The sequence below is a fragment of the Dipodomys spectabilis genome, unplaced genomic scaffold (genome assembly GCF_019054845.1).
Source record: "Dipodomys spectabilis isolate Male_0828 unplaced genomic scaffold, ASM1905484v1 ptg000069l, whole genome shotgun sequence".
Lineage (NCBI taxonomy): Eukaryota > Metazoa > Chordata > Mammalia > Rodentia > Heteromyidae > Dipodomys > Dipodomys spectabilis.
In genome coordinates, this window is record NW_024870746.1 from 7,333,847 (window position 1) to 7,348,307 (window position 14,461).

At 42.5% G+C, this 14,461-nt stretch overlaps 1 protein-coding gene and 1 non-coding gene across 5 annotated transcripts in view; one reads left to right on the plus strand and one right to left on the minus strand.

Moving 5' to 3' along the window:
• Gatad2b (GATA zinc finger domain containing 2B) overlaps positions 1–14,461 on the plus strand; it is an 86,719-nt gene that overhangs the window by 22,231 nt on the left and 50,027 nt on the right. The gene's annotated exons all lie outside the window — the stretch shown is intronic.
• On the minus strand, positions 6,753–6,854 carry LOC122109768. The gene has a single exon (XR_006147742.1). It is a non-coding gene; the product is annotated as a U6 spliceosomal RNA (small nuclear RNA).

The following is a 14,461-nucleotide window of genomic DNA, read 5'->3' on the forward strand; positions in this document are numbered from 1 at the left end:
TCACTTAACATGATTTGTTCTACTTCTATCCATTCCCCTGCAAATTACTTTTTCCACATTTTTGGGATCCGCTCATCTACTGTGGTGCATCTGGGCTGTTCCCATATCTTGGCTATTGTGATTGCCCTTCCTTTTATTTCACACTTATTCTGTTTTTTCTTTTTTTTGTCGGTCATGGGGCCTGAACTCTGGGCCTGGGCCCTGTCCTTCAGCTCTTCAGCTCAAGAATAGTGCTCTACCACTTGAGCCAAAGCGCCACTTCTGGCTTTTTTCTGCTTATGTGGTGCTGAGGAATCGAACCAAGGGCCTCGTGCATGCAAGGCAAGCACTCTACCACTGAACCACCTTCTCAGCCTCTTATTTCACACTTTTTGCAGTTTATTCTACACTTTTTACAACTTCGGGTTAATTGTAAAATAATCCTACCAAATGCTGAAAATTCTACTTTCAGAAACTTCTATTTGATTTGTTGTGTCTTTCATTACCCTCATTCTAACCACTGTAATTGCTTGACCTTACTCATTTAATACCTTAGATATTTGTTGGGTAATTGATTAATTTTGTTGCTTATGGGGCTTGAACTCAGGGCCTGGGTGACATCCTTGAGTTTTTTTTACTCAAGGCTAGCGCTCTACTACTTTGAACCACACTACTAGTTTCGGTTTTCTGGTTGTTAATTGGAGATTAACTGGCTTTGAGTCACTATCCTTAGATCTTAGCCTCCTGAATAGCTAGGATTACAGGCATGAGACACCAGCACCCAGCTCTTAGATGTATTTTATTTTGCCAGTCCTGGAGCTTGAACTTAGGGCCTGAGCACTCTACCAAGGCTAGTACTCTACCACTTGAGCCACAGAACCACTTTTCCTGTTTATGGGGTACTGAGGAATTGAATCCAGGGCTTCATGCATGTTAGACAAGCATTCTACCACTAAGCCACATTCCCAGCCCTTAGATATATTTTATTTTAATTTTTGTTTGTTGTGGGGCTTGAACTCTGGGCCTGGGCACTGTCCCTCAGCTCTTCAGCTCAAGGCTAGCACTCTACCACTTGAGCCACAGTGCCACTTCCGGCTGTTCTCTTTTTGCTTATGTGGTGCTAGGAATCGAACCCAGCGCCTCAGGCATCCAAGGCAAGCGCTCTACCACTGAGCCACCTTCCCAGCCCCTATCTTCTGATATTTACATTTACACCAATACACCATGGAGTTTCTAAAACAACTCAGTTTAAACGAGGGAAATAGTGTGACTGGTTAGTGATGAGAATGGCTTATCTTCAGATGCTTTTTGGGGATCCTTTAAGAACATCTTCCCCAAGGGACTGGGAAGGTGGCTCAGTGGTAGAGTGCTTGCCTTGCATGCATGAGGCCCTCGGTTCGATTCCTTAGCACTACATAGCAGAAAAAGCCGGAAGTGGGGCTGAGGCTCAAGTGGTAGAGAGCTAGCCTTGAGCTGAAGAGCTGAGGGACAGCGTTCAGGCCCCACAGCCAACAAAAAAACCAAAAACATATTCCCCACCTCCCCCACACCAAGATGTGAACTCAATGCCTTGTGTTTGCTCAGCTTACTTGCTCTGCTGGCAGCTGCTACTTGAGCTATACCTCCAGCCCTAGTTTTTGCTGGTTGTTTTTAGAGTCAGAATCTTGAGAACTTTTCTACTTCAGCTGACTCTGATCCTTAGTCCTCCAGATCTCAGCCTCCAGAGTAGCTAGGATTTCTTTACAAGAAAGCCATCAATGCCTGGCAAGAACATTTTGTTTTTCTAAGAAGCAAATACCTCTGGGTTTGTTTTTTTTTAAATTTTATGTGATACTGGGATTTGAACTGAAGTCCTTGAAGTTACTAAACAGGAATGGAGTTGAGGATAAAATCGGGGTTAGTTAGATCCTGATTTTTTTGGTCGGTCATGGAGCTTGAACTCTGGGCTTGGTTGCTGTCCCTGTGCTCTTCAGCTCAAGGCAAGCGCTCTACTGCTTGAGCCACTGTGGCACTTCCGCTGTTCTAGTGGTTTATTGGAGACAAGAGTCTCAAGGACTTTTCCTTCCCCAGGTTGTCTTTGAACTGTGATCCTCAGATCTCAGCCTCCTTAGTAGCTAGGATTACAGGTGTGAGCCACTGGCGCCCGGCAGTTATCCTGATTTTTGTCTTGGACCCATATCCTGTATGTCTCCTGTGTAGCTGGCATTACAAGTGTGTGCTACTAAGCTGCTGTTTCTTTCCTTCCTTCCTTCCTTCCTTCCTTCCTTCCTTCCTTCCTTCCTTCCTTCCTTCCTTCCTTCCTTCCTTCCCTTCCTTCCCTTCCTTCCCTTCCTTCCTTCCTTCCTTCCTTCCTTCCTTCCTTCCTTCCTTCCTTCCTTCCTTCCTTCCTTCCTTCCTTCCTTCTCTCTCTCTCTTTCTCTCTCTCTTCTCTTTCTTTCTTTCTCCCCCCTTCCCCCTCCTCCTTCTTCTTTGTCAGTCGTGGGGCTTGAACTCAACCTGGGTGCTGTCCTTCAGTTCAAGGCTAGCACTCTACCACTTGAGCCACAGTACCACTTAGGGTTTTCTGGAGGTTAATTGGAGATAAGAGTCTCACTGGCTTTCCTGCCTGAGCTGGCTTTGAACCGTGATCTTCAGATCTCAGCCTCCTAAGTAGCTACAATTACAGCCACCAGCACCGCCTTTTTTTTTTTTCCAGTACATGGTATTGGACTCAAGGTGTCTTATGCTTTCTAGGTTGGTGGGTGCTCTGCTGACCCCCAAATCTGGTTTTTGTGTGTGTGTGCCAGTCCTGGGGCTTGAACTCAGGGCCTGAACTTTTATGCTCAGGGCTGGTACTTTACCAGCCACAGCTCCACTTCTGGCTTTTTGGTGGCTAATTGAAGGTAAGAGTCAAACGGACTTTCCTGCCTGGGCTAGCTTTGAAGCAGGATCTTCAGATCTCAGCCTCCTGAGTAGCTAGGATTATAAGCATGAATCACTGGTGTCCTGTAAAGGGAAGAACTTTACTTTAGCTTTTGCATATAGAAAAATTCTTTTTTTTTTAAACAAAAGGAAAAATGATATTTATTTCCCAGTTGATTTTTAAATTAATGAAATAATCCAGCATTTTCTTACATCAAGAAAAAAACAGCAAGCATTTTACAAACATGTATGAAATTTTCACCATATGAAGAAAAATACTATACAGTGATATAAATGTTTTATCTATTGGAATAGTATTCTATGGGAGCTCTATTACAAAGTCATGTGTGATATAAACAGAGACATACTGCGTATAAAGGATCAGAAATCACACATCAAAGAAGAATATTCAGACCAGTCGAATTGTTTTACAGAATTAAATGTACTTTCTCTCTTGCTGAGAGAGTAGGGAGAAAGTTGAACATCTCAAGGGGAGGCACATGATATATGATTGACTTTTTTTTTTTTTGTCGGTCATGGGGCCTGAACTCTGGGCCTGGGCACTGTCCCTGAGCTCTTCAGATCAAGGCTGGTGCTCTACCACTTGAGCCACAGTGCCACTTCCAGCTTTTTCTGCTTATGTGGTTCTGAGGAATTGAACCCAGGGCCTCATGCATGCAAGGCAAGCACTCTATCACTGAGCCACCTTTCCAGTCCATGATTAATTTTTTGAATATTTGAAAATAGCAATGGAATTATATAAATTGTATTCTCAGTTGATATTCTATTTACCAAGTAACATGCCTGATCTACTTACATGTATTACTTGGATAAGTGTAAGAGGTAATGTGAAGGTTAAAAGTTGCAGAGCACTATATATAATATAAACCTTTAAAAAAATTGCAGAACAGCACAACATTTCATGTAGACATTGATATATATAATTAAACATTTTTTAAAAAAATCATAGGAATGAACTCACTAAATTTCATACACTGGGTTACCATTGAGGAAAATGGGAGAATATAGGATTAGTTTTTCAGAGAGCTTCAGTGTTGTGATGCATTGTGTTGTTCTTTCTAATCTTACATTAGTAAATCTGAAGGGATTTCATGGTTAACATTTCCACACGTTTTGTGATACAGTATTTCTTAAACTAAATGTAGAGTAAATGATTGTTGTATTCTCTATACTTTTTGTAAAAAGATAAAACACTATAGATAGGAATTAACAAATTAAGGTTCTGCATGTCATATTCTACTTGTAGTCTATTTTTGTTCAGTCTCAGAGCTAAAAAGAATTTAAATGATATTTACAAGTTTTGTTTTGTTTTGGTGTTAATTCTGGGGCTTGAACTCAATCTGGCTTTTGTGTGCAAGGCTAGTGTTCTACCACTTGAACCACAGTTCCACTTCTGACTTTTTTGGTAGCTTATAGGAAATAAGAGTCTCATAGACTTTCCTGCCCCAGCTGGCTTTGAACCATGATCTCCTCAGATCTCAGTCTCCAGAGTAGCAGGGATTATAGGTATGAGCCACTGGCACCGGGTGAATTTACAGGTGTTTTTTTTTTTTTTTTTTGTCAGGTGGGGTTTGAACTCTGGGCCTGGGCACTGTCCCTTAGCTCTTCAGCTCAAGGCCAGTGCTCTGCCCCTTAAGCCACAGTCCCATTTCTGGTTTTCTGGCAGTTAATTAGAGATAAGAGTCTCATAGACTTTCCTACCTGGGCTGGCTTTGAACCATGATCCTCATATCTCAGCCTTCTGAGTAGCTAGGATTATAGGCATGAGCCACCAGTGCCCGACTTACTTACAATTGTAAATGGTTGGAAAAAAAACTATGATTATTTTACAATGTTTGAAAATTATATGAAATCAGTTTTCAGTGCCCATAAAGACAGTTTTATTGGTAAGAACCATATTCATTCATACATTATCTAAGGCTGCTTTCTAACTGTTGGACTCAGTAGTTAAAATAAATATGATAAAGAGCCTAAAGTTTAGGGTTTTTTTGTCTTGTTTTTTTTGTCACGGGGCCTGAACTCTGGGCCTGGGTGCTGTTTTTCAGCTCTTCAACTCAAGGATAGTGCTCTACCACTTGAGCCGAAGTGCCACTTCTGGCTTTATCTGCTTATGTGGTGCTGAGGAATTGAACAGAGGGCCTCATGCATGCAAGGCAAGCACTCTACCACTGAGGTACCTTCCCAGCCCCTAAAGTATTTATTGTCTGACTATTTTTCGGTTCCAGGCTAGGATGCTTTTGCTCATTGGCTAGCACTCTACCAATCGAGCCATACATACACTGGCTTTTTCTTTTTATTGTTACTAAAAAGGTGATGTACAGAGAAGGGTTACAGTTACGTAAGTCAGCTAGAATATGTTCCTTTTTGGACAGTGTCACCCCCTCCCTCTCTCTCCCAGTTTGTTTGGCTTTTTATAGAGCATTCCAGTCTGTGTTGCAGATGAATTTTGGTCGTAGATTAATGATTTTGTAACTGGACAAGTAAACTTATTTAATATTCTTTTTTTTTTTTTTTGGGTCCGGTCATGGGGCCTGAACTCTGGGCCTGGACGCTGTCCCTGAGCCCTTCAGCTCAAGGCTAGCCACTCTACCACTTGAGCCAGCGCCACTTCCGGCTTTTTTCTTTTTGCTTATGTGGTGCTGAGGAATCAAACCCAGGGCCTCATGCATGCAAGGCAAGCGCTCTACCACTGAGCCACCTTCCCAGCCCCTTATTTAATATTCTTGTAATAAGTTGAAGATCCATAAGTTATGATTTTGAACACTTAAAATGAAAATAAGTTAGATAATTGGCTTATGGAGGTTTCAAAGTAATTGTTCAGTAGTAATCTCATCTTGTTGAACAAGTCCAAGTCTAATGCATTTCTCCCTATGAATACCTGATTCTCATTTCACTAGGAGATTTGACAGTTTTAAATACCTACTAGAGTCATGTGGCTTGAGATTGGTGTCTTGGTACCTTATTGGCTATATTTCCAGCAATTTTCAGCAAACCAGCAATAATTGAGAGAACTGTATTTATTTATTTATGGCTGTCGTGGGGCTTGAACTTCTGGGCTTGGGCACTGTCCTTCCGCTCTTCAGCTCAAAGCAAACGCTCTAACACTTGAATCACAGCGCCACTACAGGAAACTTAGGAGCAAACCTTTTTGTTTTGGTTGGTTGGTGTGGGGCTTGAACTCAGGGCTGTCCCTAAGTTCAAGCTCAGCTCTTCCTACTCAAGGCTAGCAAAGTACTCTACCATTTGAGCCATAGCGCCTCTTCCAGTTTTAAGTGGTTAATTGGAGATAAGAGTCTCACAGGGACTTTTCTGCTCCAGCTGGCTTTAAACCGTGATCCTCAGATCTCAGCTTCCTGAGTAGCTAGTATTATGAGCATGAACCACCGATGCCCCCCCCCCCTTTTTTTTTAAAATGCTATTTGAAGTCAGGCCTTTCATGTTTGCTAGACAGGTACTCTACCACTTGATTCATACCTCAGCCTTAGGGTAAACTGTATTTTATTTTATTTTATTTTTGCTTGTGTGTTCGGGGGGGTGGGGGGGGCTGGTGTCAAGGAAGGAAACTTGGGTCCAGAAAAGAAGGGGGAGTAAACTTCATTTATTTATTTATTTAGTCGGTCGTGGGGCTTGAACTCTGGCCTTGGGCACCATCCCTCAGCTTTTCAGCTCAAGGCAAGCGTTCTACCACTTGAGCTACAGCGCCACTTCTGGTTTTCTTGTGGTTTATTGGAGATAGGAGTCTCATGATCTTTCCTGCCTGGACTGGCTTTGAACCACGATCCTCAGATCTCAGCCTCCTGAGTAGCTAGGATTATAGGCTTGAGCCACCAGCGCCCGGCAACTTTATTTTTAATAATATGGAATGCTTCACACATGTGTGTCATCCTTGAGAAGGTACCATGCTTATCTTCTTTGTATCATTCCAGTTTTTAATATATGTGCTGCTGAAACAAGCCTAGGATTTTTTTTTTTTTTTTTTTTGTGCTGGTCCTGGGGCTTGAACTCAGGTCCTGGGTGCTGCCCCTGAGCTTTTGTGCTTAAAGCTAATGCTCTACTACTTGAGCCATAGCTCTACTTGCAGGTTGTTTGGTAGTTATTTGGAGATAATAATCTCACATACTTTCCTTCCTGGGCTGGCTTTGAATCTGAATCCTCAGATTTCAACCTCCTGTGTAGGTAAGATTTCAGGCTTTAGCTATCAATGCCCTGCTAGAGGTAAACCTTTTTTTTTTTGTCGGTTGTGGGGCTTGAACTCTGGGCTTGGGTGCTGTCCCTGCACTCTTTAGCTCAAGGCGAGCGCTCTACCGCTTGAGCCACAGTGCCACTTCCTAGAGGTAAACTTCTTAAGGTAAATATTTACTGTTTGGTAAAACGATATTCCAAGTCCAGTTGACATTTCCATCACAAAAGTAGCGCCCCTTTCCTAGAAATTCTGTGTTCCTTAAGGCTGATAGACAAATCTCAGCTCCCCCTAGATGAAATACAGACCAAGCAGATTGTTTAGGCATAACTTTAAAGCACATGATCCTCTCCTGCATGAATATGTTCTTACTACATTGTAGTAAAGAGAGAAGATTCCTGGCAAGTGCTGGATAAGATGTCCACCCAACCTAATGTTGGGTCCTTTTTTTTTTTGTTGTTGGTTGTGGGGCTTGAACTCTGGGCCTCGGCGCTGTCCCTCAGCTCTTCACCTCAAGGCTAGTACTCTACTACATGAGCCACAGTGCCACTTCTGTCTTTTTCTGTTTATGTGGTGCTGAGAAATCGAACCCAGGGCCTCATGCATGCAAGGCAAGCACTCTACCACTGAGCCACCTTCCCAGCCCCTGTTGGGTCCATTTTGATGACTAAATTCTTAGTTATATTTCTGGCTAGAAGTAATGAATATTCAGAATTCCCCACTGGAATATCCAATCCATCATTTCTGATTTTACCTTTTTGACTATTAGCAAGTTAATTGGCACAAACAGAAATGTATTAGTGTAACTGGCCCTTTACAGTCTTGACAATTCTAGATGTTATTCTGCTTTGATCCTGAAAGGTCCCTTTACCTATCATTTATCATCTAGGCTATTTTTTCTTAGATCTCTCATCTTTAGCCGTTGGGGTATTGGTATCTGTACTGAACTAGGTCTTCTTACTTATTTTCTTGCTGAGTTTTACTGGTGGCTATGTTCCTTTTGATTAGACTGAAGGGATTCTGCCTTTTCATTACATATATCTTAATCATTATATTAAATGTGATTTGTTTTACCTTGAAATTACTTAGTTTTTGATAGATGTTACATATGTGTGGTAGAGAATTCACAATCTGAAAAACAGTTTCCAAGCTGGGCCCTGGTGGCTCACTCTTGTAATCCTAGCTACTTAGGAGACTATAAGATGTAAGGATCCTGTTTCAAAGCCAGCTTGGGCTCCTAGGAAAGTCCTTGAGACTCTTCTCCAGAAAAACCAGAAATAAAGATGTGTCTCAAATTGGTAGAGTGCTAGTCTTGAGCAAAAAGAGCTCAGAAATAGTGCCCAGGCCCTGAGTTCAAGCCCCATGACTAACAACACAACCACAGAAAAGCAAAAAAACAAAACAAAACAGTTTACAGTTAAAAATAAAAGGAACAAAAAACACCTTCCACCTCGGTGATAGAACATTTCTGTTTCTTGGAATCTTTCTGTTGACATTGTAGACATTTATAAACTTAAAAAATTACCTTTTTTGGGGGAGGGAGGAAGGGGGTGCTAGTACTAGGGCTTGAACTTAAGGTGTGAGCACTGTCCCTGAACTTTTTGCTCAAGTCTAGTACTCTACCACTTGAGCCACAGCTCCAGTTCCAGGTTTTTCATGGTTAATTGGTGCTTATGGAGTTTCTTGCCAAGACTGGGTTTGAACCTCAATTTTTAGATCTCAGCCTCCTTAGTAGTCTGTATTATAGGGTGAGCCACTGGCACTTGGCTTAGTCTGTTTTTTGTTTTTTCCTTACAGTAGGTAGTCATGTGATTGTCCTGAAATCCTGGTAAGTGGAGACCTAAATTAAGTGATTATTGGATTTGTCAAGTCAGGACAGCAGGCTATATTCCAGAATAATTTCTAATTATAGATAAAATTATTTTATCTAGTTCTAGCATAGCCTGTTATTTATAGGAATCAAGTGTGGTAATTAAGGTAGAGGACAGATTAAAAGATTTATGAAAGTTATTAACTAGGTAGATGTGATTAACTTGCTTTTCTTTTCCTTTCCTTTCCTTTCCTTTTTTTTTTTTGGTCAGTCATGGGGCTTGAACTCTGGGCCTGAGCACTGTCCCTGTGCTCTTCAGCTCAAGGTGAGTGCTCTACCACTAGAGCCACAGCACCACTTCTGGTTTTCTGGTGGTTAACTGGAGATAGGAGTCTCATGGAATTTCCTGCCTGGGCTGGCTTTTCACTGCAATCCTCAGATCTCAGCCTTTAGCTAGGATTACAGGTGTGAGCCACCAGAGCCTGGCTAACTTGTTTTTCTTATTTCTTATTTTACCAGATCCTAAGCTCTTTTTGATTTAGTTATTTTTCCAATAGTTTGTGATTTTTTTTGGCCATTCTTCCCCTCCCCCTCAAACCTCAATATTTCTACTATGCCTTCTACATAGCTGGGTTTACAATTAGGAGCCACTGTACCTATCCCATTTTCTTGTTTTTGGTTTTGTTTTTTTGGTCGTGGGGCCTGAAATCTGGGCCTTGGTGCTGTCTCTCTGCTCTTCAGCTCAAGGCTAGCACTCTACCACTTGAGCCACAGCACCACTTCCAGCCTTTTCTGTTTATGTGGTGCTGAGGAATCGAACCCAGGGCCTCATGCATGTAAGGCAAGCATTCTACCATTGAGCCACCTTCTGAGGCCCCTCCCCCCATTTTCTTTTTCTTTCTTTTTGTGCTGGTCCTGGGACTTGATAAGCTCAGGGCCTGGGCACTGTCCCTGAATTTTGTTTTGTTTTATTTTTAAAGGCTAGCTCCCTACCACTCGAGCCACAGCTCCACTTGTAGTTTTTTGGTGGTTGGAGATAAGAGTCTCACAGATTTTGCTGCCTCACCTAGCTTCCAGCTACCATCCTCAGATCTCAGACTCCTGACTATCAGAGATTATGCATAAGCCACTAGTATCCAGCCTATCCTATTTCCTTCCCTTAAATTCTCCTTTTTTCTTTTGTGGTTGGAGGAGCTTAAGACTGAGTACAGGGGCTGAAAAGGTGGCTCAGTGGTAGAGTGCTTGCCTTGCATGCCTGAGGCCCTGGGTTCGATTCCTCAGCACCACATAAGCAAAAAGAAAAAAGCCGGAAGTGGCACTGTGGCTCAAGTGGTAGAGCACTAGCCTTGAGCTGAAGAGCTGAGGGACAGCGCCCAGGCCCAGAGTTCAGGCCCCATGACCGGACCCAAAAAACAAACAAACAAAAGACTGAGTACAACTTTAGTATACAGAGGGTAGACGTTTTTGCTTTTACATTGTTTGTAATTTAGGATAAAGATTAACCCAAGCCGGGCGCTGGTGGCTCACGCCTGTAATCCTAGCTACTCAGGAGGCTGAGATCTGAGGATCGCGGTTCAAAGCCAGCCCGGGCAAGAGAGACCGTGAGACTCCTATCTCCAATAAACCACCAGAAAACTGGAAGTGGCGCTGTAGCTCAAGTGGTAGAGCGCTCGCCTTGAGCTGGAGAGCTGAGGGACAGCGCCCAGGCCCAGAGTTCAAGCCCCACGACCGACAAAAAAAAAAAAAAAAAGATCAACCCTTACAGAAGTGAAAGATCAACACTTATAGTAAAATATCTGAAGTTCTAAATTAAGCTAACGGACAAAAAAAAAAGGTTGGTACAGCTTATCATCCTGGGGTTAATACCATGCTGCTGATATAAGGTTGAAAATAAGAATTTAAGACTGCCTTAGTTGCATATCTTGTAAACCCCATTAGAGTTTCTTTTCCTTTTAGAAGAGAGAAATTATAATTTTGTAGGTGTTAAATACTAATTTAATCCTGGAGATGATTTTTCCTTTCTTTTTTTTTTGGGGAGTAGGCAGTGGAACTCCCAAATATTCCAAGTGTGAAAATAAACAAAAAAGACTGGCCTAGAAACAACTTTGTCAAGTGAAAGATAAAATAGTTACGGTAATTTACTTCTCTCTTCCGATACAGGGAGAGGACAACAATGTAACTTTTTTTTTTTTTTAATTATTTTTTTTTGGGGTCCGGTTGTGGGGTCTGAACTCTGGGCCTGGGCGCTGTCCCTCAGCTCTTCAGCTCAAGGCTAGCACTCTACCACTTGAGCCACAGCGCCACTTCCGGCTTTTTTCTTTTTGCTTTGTAACTTTTTTAAAATATTTATTTGCAATATTTGATTCTATAGAAATCTTGTGACTTTTACAACAATCTTAGTTCCTGTAAACCTTTAATAAATGTGCACATAAAGAAGTACTACTTGGAGGTCTTGGAGGCCTAGGTCAGGTGGTAGAGCGCTAGGCAGTGAACAAAAGTGTCAGATAATGAGTTCAAGTTCTGGACACACACACACACACACACACACACACACACACACACACACACACACACACACACACACACACACACACACACACGAAGTACTACTTTGAGAAAATTTGCTGCTCCTTTTTTTTTTTTGGTGGGTCGTGGGGCTTGAACTCTGGGCCTGGGTACTGTCCCTTAGCTCTTCAGCTCAAGGCTAGCACTCTACCACTTGAGCCACAGCGCCACTTGGGCTTTTTTCTTTTTTTTTTTGCTTATGTGGTGCTGAGGAATCGAACCCAGGGCCTCAGGCATGCAAGGCAAGCACTCTACCACTGAGCCACCTTCCCAGCCCTTATGATCTCATTTCTATAAATGGACCAGACCTGTTCAATACAGGACTTTAGGGAGTTAACAGAGACTAATAGGTAGATAAACTTCACCCTTTCATCTTCCTTCTCCTCCCCTCTTCTCCTCTCCTCTCCTTTCCTTTCCTCTCCTCTCTATACCATAGTTGAAAACTATGGTATAGAGGGGCCTGGGGCTTATTCTGCTGGTGTTCTACCACTTGCACCATGCTTGTAGCCTTGCTTTTTTGTGTGTGTACCAGTTCTGGGACTTGAACTCAGGGCCTGGATGTAGTTCCTGCATATATATATTTTTTTTAATTTAATTTAATTTTATTTGTGAACATACTGTACACAGGGGTTACAATTACATGGGCAGGATAATGCGTACATTTCTTACCAAGCATTGCAGCCTCCTCCTTTGTTTACCCTTCACATCCCTTCCCAGCCTCCCCCCTCCCCCCTAATCCCAATCCTTCTCCTCCCCCCCCCCCCCCCCCCCCCCCCCGCACCAATGAAGTAAAGCTCGTTTTGGACATGACAACTTGTACTTCTCATTGTTGCAACAGGTCCACCTGTATCCTTAAACAACTGGTTTTTCCCCATCTCCTCCACAAGTTATACTGACATCAAATATAGTGAAAGCAGGGGTTATACTATGGGGGAGGGACATACAAAGCAACAAAGAGATAATCTTATAAATGTGTTAGAAACACATGCATGAAAGAAAAAAACATTAAAATACACATCTAAGGGTTCATTTTCCTGACATCACATTATCTGACCTTTTCTGCTTGACTCATACATATACTAGATATTACAAATAAGGGAAACCTTGGGACCTACGTTTCTTTGGGCCTGGCTTACTTCACTTAATATAATTTTTTCCAAGTTTTTCCATTTCCTAACAAATGGGGCAATGTCATTCTTTCTGATGGAGGCATAGAATTCCATTGTGTATATATACCACATTTTCTTGATCCATTCATCTACTGAGGGGCATCTGGGTTGGTTCCATATCTTAGCTATGGTAAATAATGCTGCAATAAACATAGTTGTGCTGGTAGCTTTATTGTGGTCTTGTTTGTAAACATTAGGGAAAATGCCCAAAAGTGGGATTGCTGGGTCATAGGGGAGCTCTATGTGAAGTCTTTTGAGGAACCTCCATACTGCTTTCCAAAGTGGTTGAACAAGTTTACATTCCCACCAACAATGAAGTAAGGTTCCTTTCTGTCCACATCCCCTCCAGCATCTGTTGTTAGAGTTCTTGATTTTTGCCGTTCTAACTGGAGTGAGGTGATATCTCAATGTTGTTTTGATTTGCATTTCTTTTATGGCTAGGGATGTTGAACATTTCTTCATGTGTAGTTCCTGCATATTTTTGTTCAAGGACAGCATTCTACCACTCAAGCCTTACTAGCTTTTTGGTAGTTAATTGGAGATAAGAGTCTCCTGGACTTTGCTGCCATGGCTAACTTTGATCCTCAAATCTCAGCTTCCTGAGTAGCCAGGATTATAAGCAGTGAACCAGTGAGTCTGACTTTCTGTTGGCTTTTAGTGGTGGAATCTCATGGACTTTGTTAGCTAGGTTGGCTTTTTTTTTATTTTTGTTTGTTTTTTTTTTGTCATAGGCTTGAACTCTGGGCCTAATCACTATCCCTCAGCTCTTCAGCTCAGAGTGAGTGCTCTACCACTTGACCCACAGCGCCATTTCTGGTTTTCTGGTAGTTAACTAGAGATAAGAGTCTCACAGACTTTCCTGTCTCGGCTGGCTTTTGAACCATGATCCTCAGATCTCAGCCTCCTGAGTAGCCAGGATTACAGGTGTGAGCCGCCAGTGCTTTTTTTAAGTTGGTCTTGGGGCCTGAACTCGGGGCCTGTGAGCTGTCCCTCAGCTCTTCAGCTCAAGGCTAGTGCTCTACCATTTGAGCTCCAGCATCACTTCTGGCTTTTTCTGCTTATGTGGTGCTGAGGAATTGAACCCAGGGCCTCATATATGCAAGGCAAGCACTATACCACTGAGCCACCTTCCCAGCCCCTAGGCTAGCTTTGAATCTCTGGATTTTAGCTTTCTGAGTAGCTGGGATTATAGATGTGAACCACTGGCACTTGGCTTTTTTTTTTTTTTTTTTTAAATAGCATTTTTTTTTTTTTTTTTGGTCAGTCCTGGGGTCTGAATTCAGGGCCTGGGCACTGTACCTCAGCTCTTCAGCTCAAGGCTAGCACTCTACCACTTAAGCCACAGCGCCACTTATGGCTTTTTCTGCTTATGTGGTGCTGAGGAATGGAACCCAAGGCCTCATGCATGCAAGGCAAGTGCTCTACCACTGAATCACCTTCCTAACCCAGTAGTAGTTTTTTTTTTTTTTTTTTTTTTTTGTTAGTCATGGGGTTTGAACTCTGGGCCTGTGTGTGTGAGAGAGAGAGAGAGAGAGACAGACAGACAGACACAGACTGAGGCATGAATTTAGGGCTTTCTGCTCCTCCTTGGCTTTTTAGTCATGGCTGGCACTCTGTCACTTGAGCTATAACTCTTATTTCTTCTCTCTCTCTCTCTCTTTCCCTTTTTTCTTTCTTTCTTTTTCTTTTTTTTTTTTTTTGTGGGTCATGGGGCCTGAACTCTGGGCCTGTGTGCCGTCCCTCAGCTCTTCAGCTTAAGGCTAGTGCCCTACCACTTGGGCCACAACGCCACTTCTGGCTTTTTCCTGCTTATGTGGTGCTGAGGGATCCAACCCA